This window comes from Podarcis pityusensis (genome assembly GCF_964106645.2).
Source record: "Podarcis pityusensis genome assembly, chromosome: 12".
In the NCBI taxonomy this organism is placed as follows: Eukaryota; Metazoa; Chordata; class Lepidosauria; order Squamata; family Lacertidae; genus Podarcis; species Podarcis pityusensis.
In genome coordinates, this window is record NC_138037.1 from 8,654,645 (window position 1) to 8,670,008 (window position 15,364).

The following is a 15,364-nucleotide window of genomic DNA, read 5'->3' on the forward strand; positions in this document are numbered from 1 at the left end:
CAGAATCCCCCAAGGACGTGCTCTATGGGGAGCTGGGTCCAGGCCCCAGGCCCCATTGGCAGACCAACTCTGCGTTACATAAAGGTAAAGGTAAAGGGACCCCTGACCATTAGGTCCAGTCGTGGCAGACTCTGGGGTTGCGGCTCTCATCTCGCTTTACTGGTCAGCTTCCGGGTCATGTGGCCAGCATGACTAAGCCACTTCTGGCGAACCAGAGCAGCGCACGGAAATGCCGTTTACCTTCCCTCCAGAGCGGTACCTATTTATCTACTTGCACTTTGATGTGCTTTCGAACTGCTAGGTTGGCAGGAGCAGGGACTGAGCAACGGGAGCTCACCCTGTCGCGGGGATTCGAACCGCCAACCTTCTGATCAGCAAGTCCTAGGCTATGTGGTTTAACCCACAGAGATGTCTGCGAACGAACAATAAAGGCCGGCAACATCAACCCTGCTGTCTGAGAATTCCTTGCAGATGACTACAGCACCTGGAGACAACCAGCCAGGTTATGTATCCGCAGCAGTGACCAGAGGAGGAATGACCGCTGGGAGAAGCGCAGAGAAAGAAACGCCATGGTGTATCTGCAGCAACACAACTGGACGCCTTCATCTGCCCCAGCTGCAACAAAACATGTCTCTCCCTTATTGGTCTCTACAGCCACAACAGGTACTGTTACTTTCTAACACAGAGCAGGCACACTGTTCTGTGGTCTCCCGAGAAATATGGATGCCAGTCCATTCCCTGAGGCTAGCTTCAGGTTTTGCCTCAGCTCTGTCCTCTTCATCTGGTCCTGGCTCCATCCCCTGACCATGGCCCAGGAGGCCACCACTTTGAAATCAACCACTGACAATCTTGTGGCCTGCCCCACGGTTCCGGATTTGAGTGGGCTATTCATGTGACCCCACTTAATAATAAATAATAATAATAATAATTTTTTATTTATACGCCGCCTTTCCCGGTTCAGAAAACCGGGCTCAGGGCGGCTAAAACATTTAATTGATGCAACAAAAACAGTATAAAATACAGTATAAAACATGAATAACAATAAATTCAGAATTCAAAAATCAATTTAGGGGGAAAATCCATCCAATAAACATTAGATGATCACCAGGGCTAGCTGGCTAAATTAGTCCTGTTTGGGCCAGCGAGGAGACCAGGGGAGAATTAGCTGTGGGATCCCAGAGTGGGTAATCTTCATAAAAAGGGGAGTGAGTGAGGGAAGGAAGGGGAATAAAAGATCAGGCTAAGTTCAGATTGAAAGCCAGGCGGAATAGCTCTGTCTTACAGGCCCTGCGGAAGGAAGTTAAATCCTGCAGGGCCCCGGTCTCATGGGACAGAGCATTCCACCAGGTCGGAGCCATCACTGAGAAGGCCCTGGCCCTGGTGGAGGATAATCTGACTCCCTTAGGGCCCGGGACCTCTAAACTATGATTATTCATGGACCTTAAGGTCCTCTGCGGGGCATAGCAGGAGAGGTGGTCCCGTAAATACGAGGGCCCTAAGCCACAAAGGGCTTTAAAGGAGGAGAAGGGTACCTCATCCCATCTCTCCTCGCCTTGCATCCGTGGAGGATGAGATGCTACAACGAGACTAGCCTGCTGGCTACACTATTTCCACGGCTGGGCTTTGGGTGGTTTCTGGCGAATTGCATTTGCCTCCCCTCCGGTGCACAAACAGCATCCAAAGGGATACATGGAAAGCCATTGGTTGATGCGGTGAAGCTCTTAACATGTTGCCATGGTGTGATGAACGCAGTGGATATATCCCTGCCAACAGGCAGACGCTGCACAGCAATTTGCCGAGTACATGCTGTAATACCTACAGCCAGGTGGTCATTATTTTTCCCGGCGGGGAGCGGCAGCGCCTGCCTTGAATGACACGATGTCCTGGAGGACGCAAGGTAGAATCGCAAATCGCGGATCCCAAGATGCTAAAATGAGAGCATTAATGAAATCAAGCAGCAGTTTCAGGAGGGAAGAGAGAAAGCCTTTGCTGCCGGAGTGATAACTCAAACTCCCAGCTTTGTTTCTGCTAAAGGCTTTACTGCAGAAATCAGATTGGTCCATTGGCAAAGGCACAAGGTGAAGCAGGTACAAAAGAAGAAGTAGGGATGCCTAGCTAAGTGCAAGGAAAGAGGCCGATTCAACAGGTAACACACATAAGAAGAGCTTGCTGGATCAGGGCCCATCTAGTCCAGCATCCTGTTCTCACGGTGCCCAACCAGATGCCTGTGGAAAACCCGAAACCAGGATTTGAGCATAAGAGCAATTCTCCTCTTCTGTTTATTCCAGCAACTGGGATTCAGAGGCAATTACTGCTCTTGTAAACAAAAATTGCCCTTTTCCCTTATGGGGTATCCAAGAGCCCATATAGAGTCCTTACATAGGTAGGTTCCAAATTGGTAGGAGAGAATAACAGAGGCCAACCAGAGAATAATGAGAAGCAAAACAGCTAGTAAGCTTGATCTTTATTGATCTGTTGCAACAGGGTGCTCCCCTCACCCGCAGGAGAGAGGAGGGACCCAGAAAAATGGCGTCCAAGGCCTTATTAAGACTTTTGAAATTGCCACCCTGTAGATCAAGACCACCCCCAGAAACATCATACATACATCACAGAAGGGGTGTAACCTAAGACCACCCCTCGGATACATCATACCTACATCACAGAAAAGGCAGTCTTAAAAGAGAAATTTGAATGTTGTTTTTCTCCTGTCCTTGTTTATCTCCTGTCTGGCAGGTTACTTGATTGGACTGCCTGGGGAGCCTGGCCATTCTTTTGCAGTGATAAATACTTAGTTCCTGGGCCAGGTCACAGGCTCACACCCTATTCAAACACAGACATACCCTTAAGACAGGATTTGTGAAGGAAAAGACAATGGGGAGGCTTTTCCACTTTGACCATGCAGAGAAAACATTTGCTCAGTTTAGGAATCAAAATGGCTTCAGGCCGGTCTTCCTGTGCTGATCTATGTACGCGCGGTTATGAACATTGCCATATATCTAAGACCTCAAAATTCCTATCACACTGCCTCTGACTGCGGAGGCAAGGCAGAACCATTGTGGCTACTAGCCATCATGAGATGCGGGTAGCGCTGTGGTCTAAACCACGGAGCCTCTTGGGCTCGCTGATCAGAAGGTCGACGGTTCGAATCCCTGCGATGGAGTGAGCTCCTATTGCTCTGTCCCAGCTCCTGTCAACCTAGCAGTTCGTAAGCATGCCAGTGCAAGTTGATAAATAGGTACTGCTGCAGCAGAAAGGTAAACAGCGTTTCCATGCACTCTGGTTTCCGTCACGGTGTCCCATTGCACCAGAAGTGGTTTAGTCCTGCTGGCCACATGACCCGGAAAGCTGTCTGTGAACAAATGCCGGCTCCCTTGACCTGAAAGTGAGATGAATGCCACAACCCCATAGTCGCCCTCGACTGGACTTAACCGTCCAGGGGTCCTTTACCTTTACCTGCCATCCATAGCCCTCTCCTCCATGAATCTGGCTAATCCACCTTTTAAGCCCTAAATGGCCTCAGTCCAATATACCTGAAGGAGCGTCTCCACCCTCATCGTTCAGCCCGGACACTGAGGTCCAGCTCTGAGGGCCTTCTGGCGGTTCTCTCACTGTGAGAAGTGAGGTTACAGGGAACCAGGCAGAGGGCCTTCTTGGTAGTGGCACCCACCCTGTGGAACGCCCTCCCATCAGATGTCAAGGAAATAAACAACTATCTGACTAAGAAGACATCTGAAGGCAGCCCTGCTCTGGGAAGTTTTTAATGGTTGATGTATTGTGTTTCTACTAGTTTTTGTTGGGAGTTGCCCAGAGTGGCTGGGGCAACCCAGTGAGGTGGGTATCATCATCATCATCAGCCTAGTAGGTGGCCCTCACTGCCCCCTATCATTTAGATGTCTAGAGGCTTGTGTGGTCACCGTCACGGTCCAGTTCACGAGCGATCGAAGTCCCGGCTGGGGACGTTGGGACCAGGGGCAAGATGGCAGGGTGGGAACAGGAACAGGAGTCCAGAAGCCAGGAGTCAGGAAGCCAAGGGTCTGAAGGTCAGGAAGCAAGGAGTCAAGAAGCCAAGGGTCCGAGGATCAAGAAGCAAGGAGCCAAACGCAGCAAGGCAGGGAACGTGTTACTGTGGCAAAGAGCCAAAGGGAAATGCTGACCTTATATCCCTTCCCGGCTCTTGCCACCAGGTGCTGTGAGTTACCAATTGGCCTCACCTGTGCAGCCACACCTTGCCTCTTCAGAACCAACTTAGGAAGGCCCCAGTCCTGCAAAGTCCTACTGGTCACAGGGCCTGGCTCCTGCACGCACCCCTGACAGTCACCTCCTCCAACCAGTTTTGAACTACAGCTCCCATCAGCCCCAGTCCAACACACAGTCCAAAACATCTTGTGGGCACCAAGTTGGGGAAGGCTGTTTCAGAACACCCACCAAGCCCTGCCCCTTGTCCCTGATTGAAGAAATTGCTGCTGAAAACTCCAGTCAGGATTCCACCTTCCTTGCCCTGTGCTTCCCTCTCTCTGCTAGGATGTGGTTTGCAAAAATAAACACGAATGGATTTTCTCACTTGCTGGGGAACAATGGTTCAGTGTGATTTGCCAATGGGTGGCTTGTTAAGCTCCCCGCCTTGTTATTTGTCTGCACCACAAAAACATGTCTGTAGCATGATATATGCCACAACTCCTTTGTGCCGCTTATAATCCTGGAGGGGGTCCAGTTGCTTTTCGTCTCCAGGACTCATTCATCATTTCTGCTTCTGATCGGCTAGCAGAGGGGGGTGCGGGTGGAGGAACCGGCTCAGAAAGGGAAGAAACCACACGCATCTCGTTCACCCTTCGGAAAATACTGCGAGCATTGATAAAGCTGTTACATAAGAGCCGTTCCCTCTGCTTGTTTTCAAATGGGGCACATCCCTCCAGGGGCTGCGCCGTTTCGAAATACGGATGGAGGAACTCCGATGCAGAAACGCTCTCCGGTTTAGTGTCCAGAGGAGGGCAACCAAAATGGTCAAAAGCCTGGAAACGATGCCTTATGAGGAACGGCTAAGGGAGCTGGGCATGTTTAGCCTGGAGAAGAGGAGGTTAAGGGGTGATATGATAGCCATGTTCAAATATATAAAAGGATGTCACATAGAGGAGGGAGAAAGGTTGTTTTCTGCTGCTCCAGAGAAGCGGACACGGAGCAATGGATCCAAACTACAAGAAAGAAGATTCCACCTAAACATTAGGAAGAACTTCCTGACAGTAAGAGCTGTTCAACAGTGGAATTTGCAGTGGTGGAGTCTCCTTCTTTGGAGGTCTTTAAGCAGAGGCTTGACAACCATATGTCAGGAGTGCTCTGATGGTGTTTCCTGCTTGGCAGGGGGTTGGACTCGATGGCCCTTGTGGTCTCTTCCAACTCTATGATTCTATGATTCTATGAAACCCGAACGCAGGAAGTGAGCAATTGGAGAGGACGAGTGCGGCTTGCAACAAAATGTTGCAGTGTTTGCTATTCAGGATTCCGTTCCAACTGGCTTCCCGTCTGCCCCCAGGTTTCTGATACATAAAGGTAAAGGGACCCCTGACCATTAGGTCCAGTCGTGACCGACTCTGGGGTTGCGGCGCTCATCTCGCTTTATTGGCCCGAGGGAGCCGGCATACAGCTTCCGGGTCATGTGGCTAGCATGACTAAGCCACTTCTGGCAAACCAGAGCAGCGCACGGAAACGTCGTTTACCTTCCCGCTGGAGTGGTACCTATTTATCTACTTGCACTTTGACATGCTTTCGAACTGCTAGGTTGGCAGGAGCAGGGACCGAGCAACGGGAGCTCACCCCATCGCGGGGATTCGAACCGCCTACCTTCTGATCAGCAAGTCCTGGGCTCTGTGGCTTAACCCACAGCGCCACCCGCATCCCTTTCTGATACATAGAATTATAGAGTTGGAAGGGACCCTGGGTCATCTAGTCCAACCCCCTGCAATGCAGGAATCTCAGCTCTCCCTCTCTTTCAAATCGGAACCAGTGAAGGCGGTGAAGGTCCTGTGTGAGTGCCTGGAGGTGGTTGGAGGATGAATGGCGGCTAACTGATTGAGGTTAAATCCTGACAAGAGAGAAGTACTGTTTTGGGGGGACAAGGGGTGGGCAGGTGTGGGGGACGCCCTGGTCCTGTATGGGGTAACTGTGCCCCTGAAGGACCAGGTGCGCAGCCTGGGACTCATTTTGGCCTCGCAGCTGTCCATGGAAGCGCAGGTCAATTCTGTGTCCAGGGCAGCTGTCTACCAGCTCCATCTGGTACGCAGGCTGAGACCGTACCTGCCCGCTGACTGTCTCGCCAGAGTGGTGCATGCTCTGGTTATCTCCCGCTTGGACTACTGCAATGCACTCTACATGGGGCTATCTTTGAAGGTGACCCAGAAACTATAACTAATCCAGAATACAGCAGCTACACTGGTGCCTGGGATTGGCCGTCGAGACCACATAGCACCCGTCTTGAAAGACCTGCATTGGCTCCCAGTACGTTTCCGAGCACAATTCAAAGTGTTGGTGCTAACCTTTAAAGCCCTAAATGGCCTGGGTCCAGTATACCTGAAGGAGTGTCTTCACCCCCATCATTCTGCCTGGACACTGAGGTCCAGAGCTGAGGGCCTTCTGGCGGTTCCCTCCCTGCAAGAAGCCAAGTTACAGGGAACCAGGCAGAGGGCCTTCTCGGCAGTGGCACCCTCCCTGTGGAATGCCCTCCCACCAGATGTCAAAGAGAAAAACAACTACCAGATTTTAGAAGACATCTGAAGGCAGCCCTGTTTAGGGAAGCTTTTAATGTTTAATAGACTATTGTATTTTAATATTCTGTTGGAAGTATATATTCTGGGTGGGGTATAAATAATAAATTAGTAGTAGTAGTAATAGTAATAGTAGTACTAGTATTAGTATTATTATAGCATTCATGACTGATGGCCAACCAACCTCTGCTTAAAAACCCCAAAAGATGAAGAGTCCGCCACCTCCCGAGGGAGACCATTCCACTGTCAAACTATTCTTACTGTCAGAAAGTTCTTCCTGATGTTTAGTCAGAATCTCCTTTCTTGTATCTTGAAGCCATGGGTTCGAGTCCTACCCTCCAGAGCAGAAGAAAACAAGCTTGCTCCATCTTCCATCTCCAATGTTGCAACTCAGCTCTGTATAATTATAAGGCAACATCATGGTGGGAGAGCATTCCAGATAAGGTGGGGGGGACTGGTGTGTGCTGCAACATTTTGTTACAGATCCTGGCCATCTCATCACCAGGTTGTCCTCTTCCCCGACAGCCCTGGGTAGAGAGTGCTTTGGGACCCTGGCTGGTGCTTCCCTACATGTTATTCTTTCACCCTCCCTCCAAAACTATCAGTCCCTTCCAGCTAAGCCCAGGGCACTTGTAGTAGTAGTAGTAGTAATAATAATAATAATAATAATAATAATAATAATAATAATAATAATTTATTTATATCCTGCCCTCCCCAGCCAAAGCCAGGCTCAGAGCAGCTAACAACAGTAAAAATAGCACAATTTACATAAAATCACAGTCAATTAATTAAAATACATTCTAAAATCAATTCAGAATCAAATTAACGGCAGCCATTGGGCTAGAGTTCTATGAGGATTACAGAAAGAGAGAGGGGAGTCAGACTGTGCCTTGGCCAAAGGCCTGGTGGAACAGCTCTGTCTTGCAGGCCCCACGGAAAGATGTCCAGTCCCGCAGGGCCCTAGTCTCTTGTGACAGAGCGTTCCACCAGATCGGGGCCATGGCTGAAAAAGGCCTGGCTCTGGTTGTGGCCAGCCTAACCTCCCTGTGGCCCGGGATCTCCAAGATGTTTTTATTTGAAGACCGTTAGGTCCTCCGTGGGACATACCAGGAGAGGCGGTCCGTAGGTCCTGTAGAACTTCTTCCCTTTTTTTATCTTCTGGTGGGGCCTGGAAAACAGCCAGATTTAGGGCTCTCTTGATGCTTTCGAAGCACCTGGCCTGCATGACTGTGGGAACTATGGGAGTTGTAGTCCAAAATAGCTGCAGACCCACCCGCGTGTCCTTATTTTCCAGGGACAGCCCTAAATTTACAGAAGTCGTCCTGGTTTGTCACGCTTTTCCTTAGGTCATCCCTTTCTTCATCGGAGGAATGTTGGAGGGTATGGAGTTATCCACCGCCACCGCCAGCCATCTGAAGGCAGCCCCATATAGAGACGTTGTTAAGGTTTAATGTTTTATTACTTTTTTATATATATCAGAAGCCACCCAGGGTAGCTGGGGCAACCCAGTCAGAAGGACAGAGTATAAAGCACAAAATGATGATGGTGGTGGAAATAGGATATAGTTATAATAGGAGATCCGTATAGGAGGCCCGTATAGTTAAAGCTATGGTTTTCCCAGTAGTGATGTATGGAAGTGAGAGCTGGACCATAAAGAAGGCTGATCGCCAAAGAATGGATGCTTTTGAATTATGGTGCTGGAGGAGACTCTTGAGAGTCCCATGGACTGCAAGAAGATCAAACCTCTCCATTCTGAAGGAAATCAGCCCTGAGTGCTCACTGGAAGGACAGATCCTGAAGCTGAGGCTCCAATACTTTGGCCACCTCATGAGAAGAGAAGACTCCCTGGAAAAGACCCTGATGCTGGGAAAGATGGAGGGCACAAGGAGAAGGGGAGGACAGAGGACGAGATGGTTGGACAGTGTTCTTGAAGCTACTAACATGAGTTTGACCAAACTGTGGGAGGCAGTGGAAGACAGGAGTGCCTGGTGTGCTCTGATCCATGGAGTCATGAAGAGTCGGACACGACTAAATGACTAAACAACAACAAATTTTCATCGGAGAAATGTTGGAGGGTATGTACTTGCAGGGCGCCCCATTGGGGAAAGCCAACACAGAGTAATAAAGCGGCCAAGCTTGAGCGAAGTAATTTTATCTATCAGCCTTCATTTCGAGAAAATTAAAGATACCAACAGCCTGCGCCACCAGGGATAAAGGATTGCTGGACTGGCGTCAATCAGCACAGTTAAAGGCAATCAACCCCACAGCCTGGGTCGCAATTCTACTCATTCTTCCTTCCCTATAACATATTGGTTGCAAATGCTTTGTCCTCTGATTCACTTGGGTGCAAATGCTTTGTCCTCTTGATTCACTTGGGTGATGCCACCCGATAGACTTGCATTTCAGTTCCTTTTCCAGTGTGGTGTAGTGGTTAAGAGCAGTGGACTCGTAATCTGGTGAACCGGGTTCGATTCCCTGCTCCTCCACATGCAGCTGCTGGGTGACCTTGGGCTAGTCACACTTCTCTGAAGTCTCTCAGCCCCACTCACCTCACAGAGTATTTGTTGTGGGGGAGGAAGGGAAAGGAGAATGTTAGCTGCTTTGAGACTCCTTCGGGTATTGATAAAGCGGGATATCAAATGCAAACTCTTCTTCTTCTTCTTCTTTTCTTCCCATCACATCTAAAAAGGGGGTTCTCTACTCCGCCACCTCCCTTTCGCCCCCAAATATGTCCCAAAATGGCAGTTGCATCTCAGAAGCTGGTGTTCTTAACAGCGCTTCGTAAGGAAGAAGAGATGTCCTCACCACAACTTTGTTTCAAGCAATATCTCGTTACCGAAATCCACCCCCGTTGTGGCGTTTGTTGGGGAAACAATAAATGGACTGCAAGGGGGAAATTAAGAGGTAATCCTCACCACTTGGAAGTATACAAAGCAGTATACAGCCAGCAGACACTGTATGATTTAATAGCTGCAGCGATGCTGAGATGCTTAATCTATCAAACCATTTACTGGAAAGAGTCTAGCAGCAGGCACCCATAATAAACGCTTACAATCTTTCAGTTTCTTCCCACCCTGCTCCAGGGACAATGCTTTTCCTTCCCCCTGTCACAGCAAACTCAAGTGGCTGTGTACCAGTTGGTTTGGAAGCAAAAAAATAAAGGGCCACCCAAGCAGCAGCTTCTACATTATGTGGTGCTATAGGTTAAAATAAAAATAATCTTGCCTTAAGTTGGCATGCATCCATTTGCCAGGCTTATCGGTTTATTCTTCAGCACTGCTGCGGTCTACGGCACTTCACGGTATACATGGAAAATTCTATTTAATTAATTTACTTATCTGTTGCATTTATACAACAAACTTTTTCAGCAGAGGGCTGGTCCACTGTCCCTCAGATCTTGTGGGAGGCTGGACTATATTGGGGGGGGTGTGTGAACGAATTCCAATGCCCCACAAATAACCCAGAGATGCATTTCAAATAAACATTCTACTCATGTAAAAACATGCTGGGATTTAGAAGACGATTGGGCCAGATCGGGCCCCCGGGCCTTAGTTTGCCTACCCATGATTTACAGTTAAGAACTTACTCCATTCTTGAGGTCCGTTCTTAACCTGAAACTGTTCCTAACCTGAGGTACCACTTTAGTTAATGGCGTCTCCCGCGCGATTTCTGTTCTCATCCTGAAGCAAAGTTCTTAACCCGAGGTACTATGTCTGGGTTAGCGGAGTCTGTAACCTAAAGCGTCTGTAACCCGAAGTGTCTGTAACCCGAGGTACCACTGTATATCATGCCTTTCTTATCCAAGGAGCACAAGGTTCTCCCCCTCTTTGTTCCATCCCCGCGACAGCCCTGTGAGGTAGGTTAGGCTGAGAGGCCGTGAACGGCCCAAGGTCACCCAGTGAGCTTCGCGGCCGAGTGGGGATTCGATCCCTGGTCTCCCAAGGCCCTAGTTCGACACTCCAACCACTACATCACACTGTGGCCCCCTGCCCACCAGGTGCTTACAATGAAAAGTGTGGAAGTACAGAGAGAAGATAGGGACGCGGGTGGCGCTGTGGGTTAAAGCACAGAGCCTAGGACTTGCTGATCAGAAGGTCGGCGGTTCGAATCCCCGCGACGGGATGAGCTCCCGTTGCTCGGTCCCTGCTCCTGCCAACCTAGCAGTTTGAAAGCACGTCAAAGTGCAAGTAGATAAATAGGTACCACTCCAGTGGGAAGGTAAACGGCGTTTCCGTGCGCTGCTCTGGTTCGCCAGAAGCGGCTTAGTCATGCTGGCCACATGACCCGGAAGCTGTATGCTGGCTCCCTCGGCCAGTAAAGCAAGATGAGCGCCGCAACCCCAAAGTCGTCCGCGACTGGACCTAATGGTCAGGCGTCCCTTTACCTTTACAGAGAGAAGAGAAAGCAAGGTGGGGTTTGACTTGCAAGGGAAAGATGGGCAGAAACAAACCAGCAGTTTCGTGCAGTTACTGTTGCCGACAACGGAGCCTTGCGTCTTTTATGCTGACCTGCGTCTGATTCCAGCCCTAAGCGCAATAACCACCACTAGTGCAATGGGGTTTTCCCCCTTTCCTCCCCCCGACATGCCCCCACCAGGACCAGATTTAGGTTTGATGAGGCCCTAATCTACTGAAGGTAATGGGGCCCTTTATATGTCCAGCTGTCCTTTGTCAACAACAAATGGTCACTGTTTTTTGTGTTGAATATATGCTATATAGTAATTTATGAACGTAAAAGGTATCTCAAGCCATTAGCACCTAACAAAATATGTATTTTATCAAAATAATTGTTGAACTGAAATTAAGAAGAAGTATATTCATAGTGAAATACAATTTAGAAGAAGTACGGTATATTAATAGTGAAATAATTATTAAGCTCTGACTTAAAATGATTTTTTATTCATAACTTCATAATTCAAGCACATTGGTATTGGGCAATAACAAAAGTTCATTTTGTTTTCCTTTAATTTGGGGGGGGGGCCAAGACAGTGGGGCCCTAAGCTATAGCTTGTTTAGCTTATACGTGAATCCGACTGCCCCCCCCACTCCCCCAAACTGGCACAGGGGGTGGCTGGAGAACCCCCAGAATCGCACGCGGAAGAGGGGAGGTCGTTCTACCAGGCAATGATAAATGCTTTTGCAGACAGAATGACTGGAAGAGCGAGCTGTTTAATTTATTATTATTATTATTATTATTATTATTATTATTATTAACAACAGTAGAGGAAGAAGGAACCAGCTCACATTGTACCAACAGGCTAAGATCAAGCCGGGATCATCATCACCTAATAGCTAATCTAAATGCTAAACAGTATTTCAAATTCCTGGCTGCTGGGTAATGGGCCTCCATTTCCCTTATTCCCTTGTGTGCTGAATTAAGATTAGGAGGAATGCGGACCCGGGTCAAGTAATGTCAAGCACTAACTTATTTACTTTATTTTACGCATTTGCTTCCATTTAGCTTTTGCCACATCGGGAAAGGCTCTCCCAGAGTGTGGCACAACAGGGAGAAGTTTCCCTCCCCATAGCACATCGTCCAGACAAATGTAAATTACCCAATGGATAGTTTATGCATTAAATTGCCAAAAGCTACCAGCCTTGAGCCCGTTTAGGTGATTCTTGGGAAAGGTGCAGAGAGAGAGCGAGAGAGAGAGAGAGAGAGAGAGAGAGAGAGAGAGTCCTTTCCTCTTGCAGTGCATCCTAGAGAAAAAGTCTGGGGTAATTGTTGGATTTGGACTGCAGTGCAAAGCAAACTGGGGATTCAAATACCGTATTTTTTGCTCTATAGAACACACTTTTCCCCCTCCGAAAATGAAGGGGAAATGTGTGTGCGTCCTATGGAGCGAATGCAGGCTTTCGCTGAAGCCTGGAGAGTGAGAGGGGTTGGTGCGCACCGACCCCTCTCGCTCTCCAGGCTTCGCGCAGCTATCCGCAAGCCTTCTGAGCGCGGAGGGAAGTGTGGAACTCAAATCGGAAGTGTGACCCTCAAAACGAAGCACGTTTGGCTTCCAAAAAAAGTTCGCAAACCAGAACACTTAATTTCGGGTTTGCAGTGTTTGGGTTCCAAGTTGTTTGAGTACCAAGGCGTTTGAGGACCAAGGTACCACTGTAGTCGCCTTTGACTGGACTTAACCGTCCAGGATTCCTTTACCTTTTTACCTTTTATAGCTTGCTGCCTTTCCCCCGCTACAAGTGCCCCCCGTCAATGTTTAAAAGCCTCCATTGCACAAGTAGGCAAAGCGTCAACATGCTCAAGTTTTCGCCACTGCTGGAAGGGGTGGTTGCAAAATTGGCTGGCAGCTGCGCAGTAGAGGAAGGCAACCCTTTCAGACAGCCTTACTATTTCCCCAGCGGGCGTGAGAGGCCACCTCCTCCATTCATTCATTCGTCTGCGACTGCCTCTCCCTTATGACTTGCTGTTTTCCCACTGAAAAGAGAAATTGGGGCTACGTCGCGGGTACAAACATGCCCCGTGGCACTGGGAAGCAAGCCACAGCACATCGCTGAAAGCCAGCTCTCCCCGGCTGTTAAAGCAGGCTAGGGAGGTGTCAGGAAACTCAAGCTGGAAAATTAAATAAAAAATCGAAAACAAATCTTGTCGCAACAGGTACCACACGAAGTTGCTCAGAAAGGGCAGCTCTTCTGAGAAGCGACAAATAACTCTTTTTTGTCTCCAGATGTATTTTCAATACTTTTTTGGGGAAAGGAAAATAGTGGCATTCCTGCACGCTGCACCGACATGACGGGGGAGGAATGCGCTCTAGCCTGCACGTACAAAAGTAGTGTGGAAATTGGCAGTGCGTGGATTTTTCTTGCAGCACCAGGGACTACCAAACTGGATGTCGCTGCAAATGGGACTCCGGCTGACTGTAGCAGCTGTTAGAACCAACAGCTACTACAAGCAGATAGAGGCTTCTGACCGAGAGGGAGCTCCTTCTAGGCCTCTTGTGTGAGCCAGACCCATCATTCTTCGATATCTAGACCTAGCGCATGCATGTGTTGGGAACATAGCTGTCAACTTTTCCCTTTTCTTGCGAGGAATCCTATTCGTGAATAAGGGTATTTCCCTTAAAAAAGGGGGAAAGTTGGCAGCTATGGAACTTGGGAACCTCATACACTGGAGCAACATCTAAAGTATACCTGTATTTTGTAGCTCCCCTCCAAAAAAATTCTAGTAATTTATACATAATACTAGGGGATACAACATTTCAGGGTACATCGTTCATGAAACTAGGAAGAATTGGTCATGAGCAAGGTTTTTGCGAGCAAAATGTTTTTTTTTTTTATGGTGTCTAGGAAGGAGTTCCAAGCATGAAGGGAAAGGAGGGAAAACAGGAGGCCATATTCTCTCTGGTCCTGCTACTCACATTCCTCAGGTGTTTTTCCCTGGGTGGTATGTGTCCCAGATCTACAATAATGTTATGTACTGAAGTTCTCACCCTGGGCCAGCAGGGGGATACTGTAGATAGTTTCCACTCAGGTCCGCATATGCAAATAAGGAATTGAAAGTGACGTTCAGTGATTGGATAGTTACAGAAAGTTGTTACTGTTGCTTTGTAGTTGAGCTCTATATAAGCAGGTTGGCTGAACCTTTCAGTTCAGTTCTGTTCTGGTCTGTGAATAAACAAGAGCTGTCTGAAGAATCGCTGTGTCGTCTGACTTAACAAATAATACCTCTTGCTTGTCTGGAGAAGGAGTGCATGTGTGTGTAAAAGAGGGATAGATAATCTCAGGCCTGGAGCTCGAATTAAGACCCCAGGGCTCTCTCTCTCCAGCCAACATCCTCCTCTTGAGCGACACCCACTCTCGGCAGGCCATGCCCCCTCACCAGCCCTGTTTAGAATCGTAGAATGGTAGAGTTGGAAGGGACCCCGGGGGTCATCTAGACCAACCCCCTGAAAAGCAGGAATCTCAAGACTAGATGAAGTTTCTGAACCGTCTTCAGAGGTGATGCATTGCAGTGACCCACCCTATAGGTTACCAGAGTGAGGCCACAGAAGTTACGATATCCCTGTCCAGATAGGGGCATAGTTGGGCCACCAGCTGAAGCTGACAGAAGGCACCACTGAGGCCAGATGGGCCTGGGAGCGACAGTTACAGAGCACCCCTAAGCTTAGGTGAAGCAAATCAAATCAAATGGTGAAAGACACCAGCCTTTCCACCAGTCTTGATCTGCAAAGCTTGTGCAAGATGGGAGACTAGTTCAGAGCTGTTAGAGAACACTCGACAAAAGAGGTTTAAAGGCTGTCTCAAGGCAAATCTTAAAAAATGTAGTATAAACACCGACAACTGGAAAAACACTGGCCTGCGAGCGCTCCAGATGGAGAACAGCCTTTACCAAAGGTGTCATGGTCTTTGAAGACACTCGAACTCAGGACGCAAGGGAGAAACGTGCTAAGAGGAAGGCACGCTTGGCAAATCCACACCGTGATCAACTCCTGCCCGGAAACCAATGTCCCCACTGTGGAAGGATGTGTGGATCCAGAATTGGCCTCCACAGTCACCGACGGGCTCACTGTTAAAACCGTGTTTATGGAAGACAATCTTAGTTGGCTACAAGTGATCGCCGAAGAAGAAGAAGAAGAAGAAGAAGAAGAAGAAGAAGAAGAA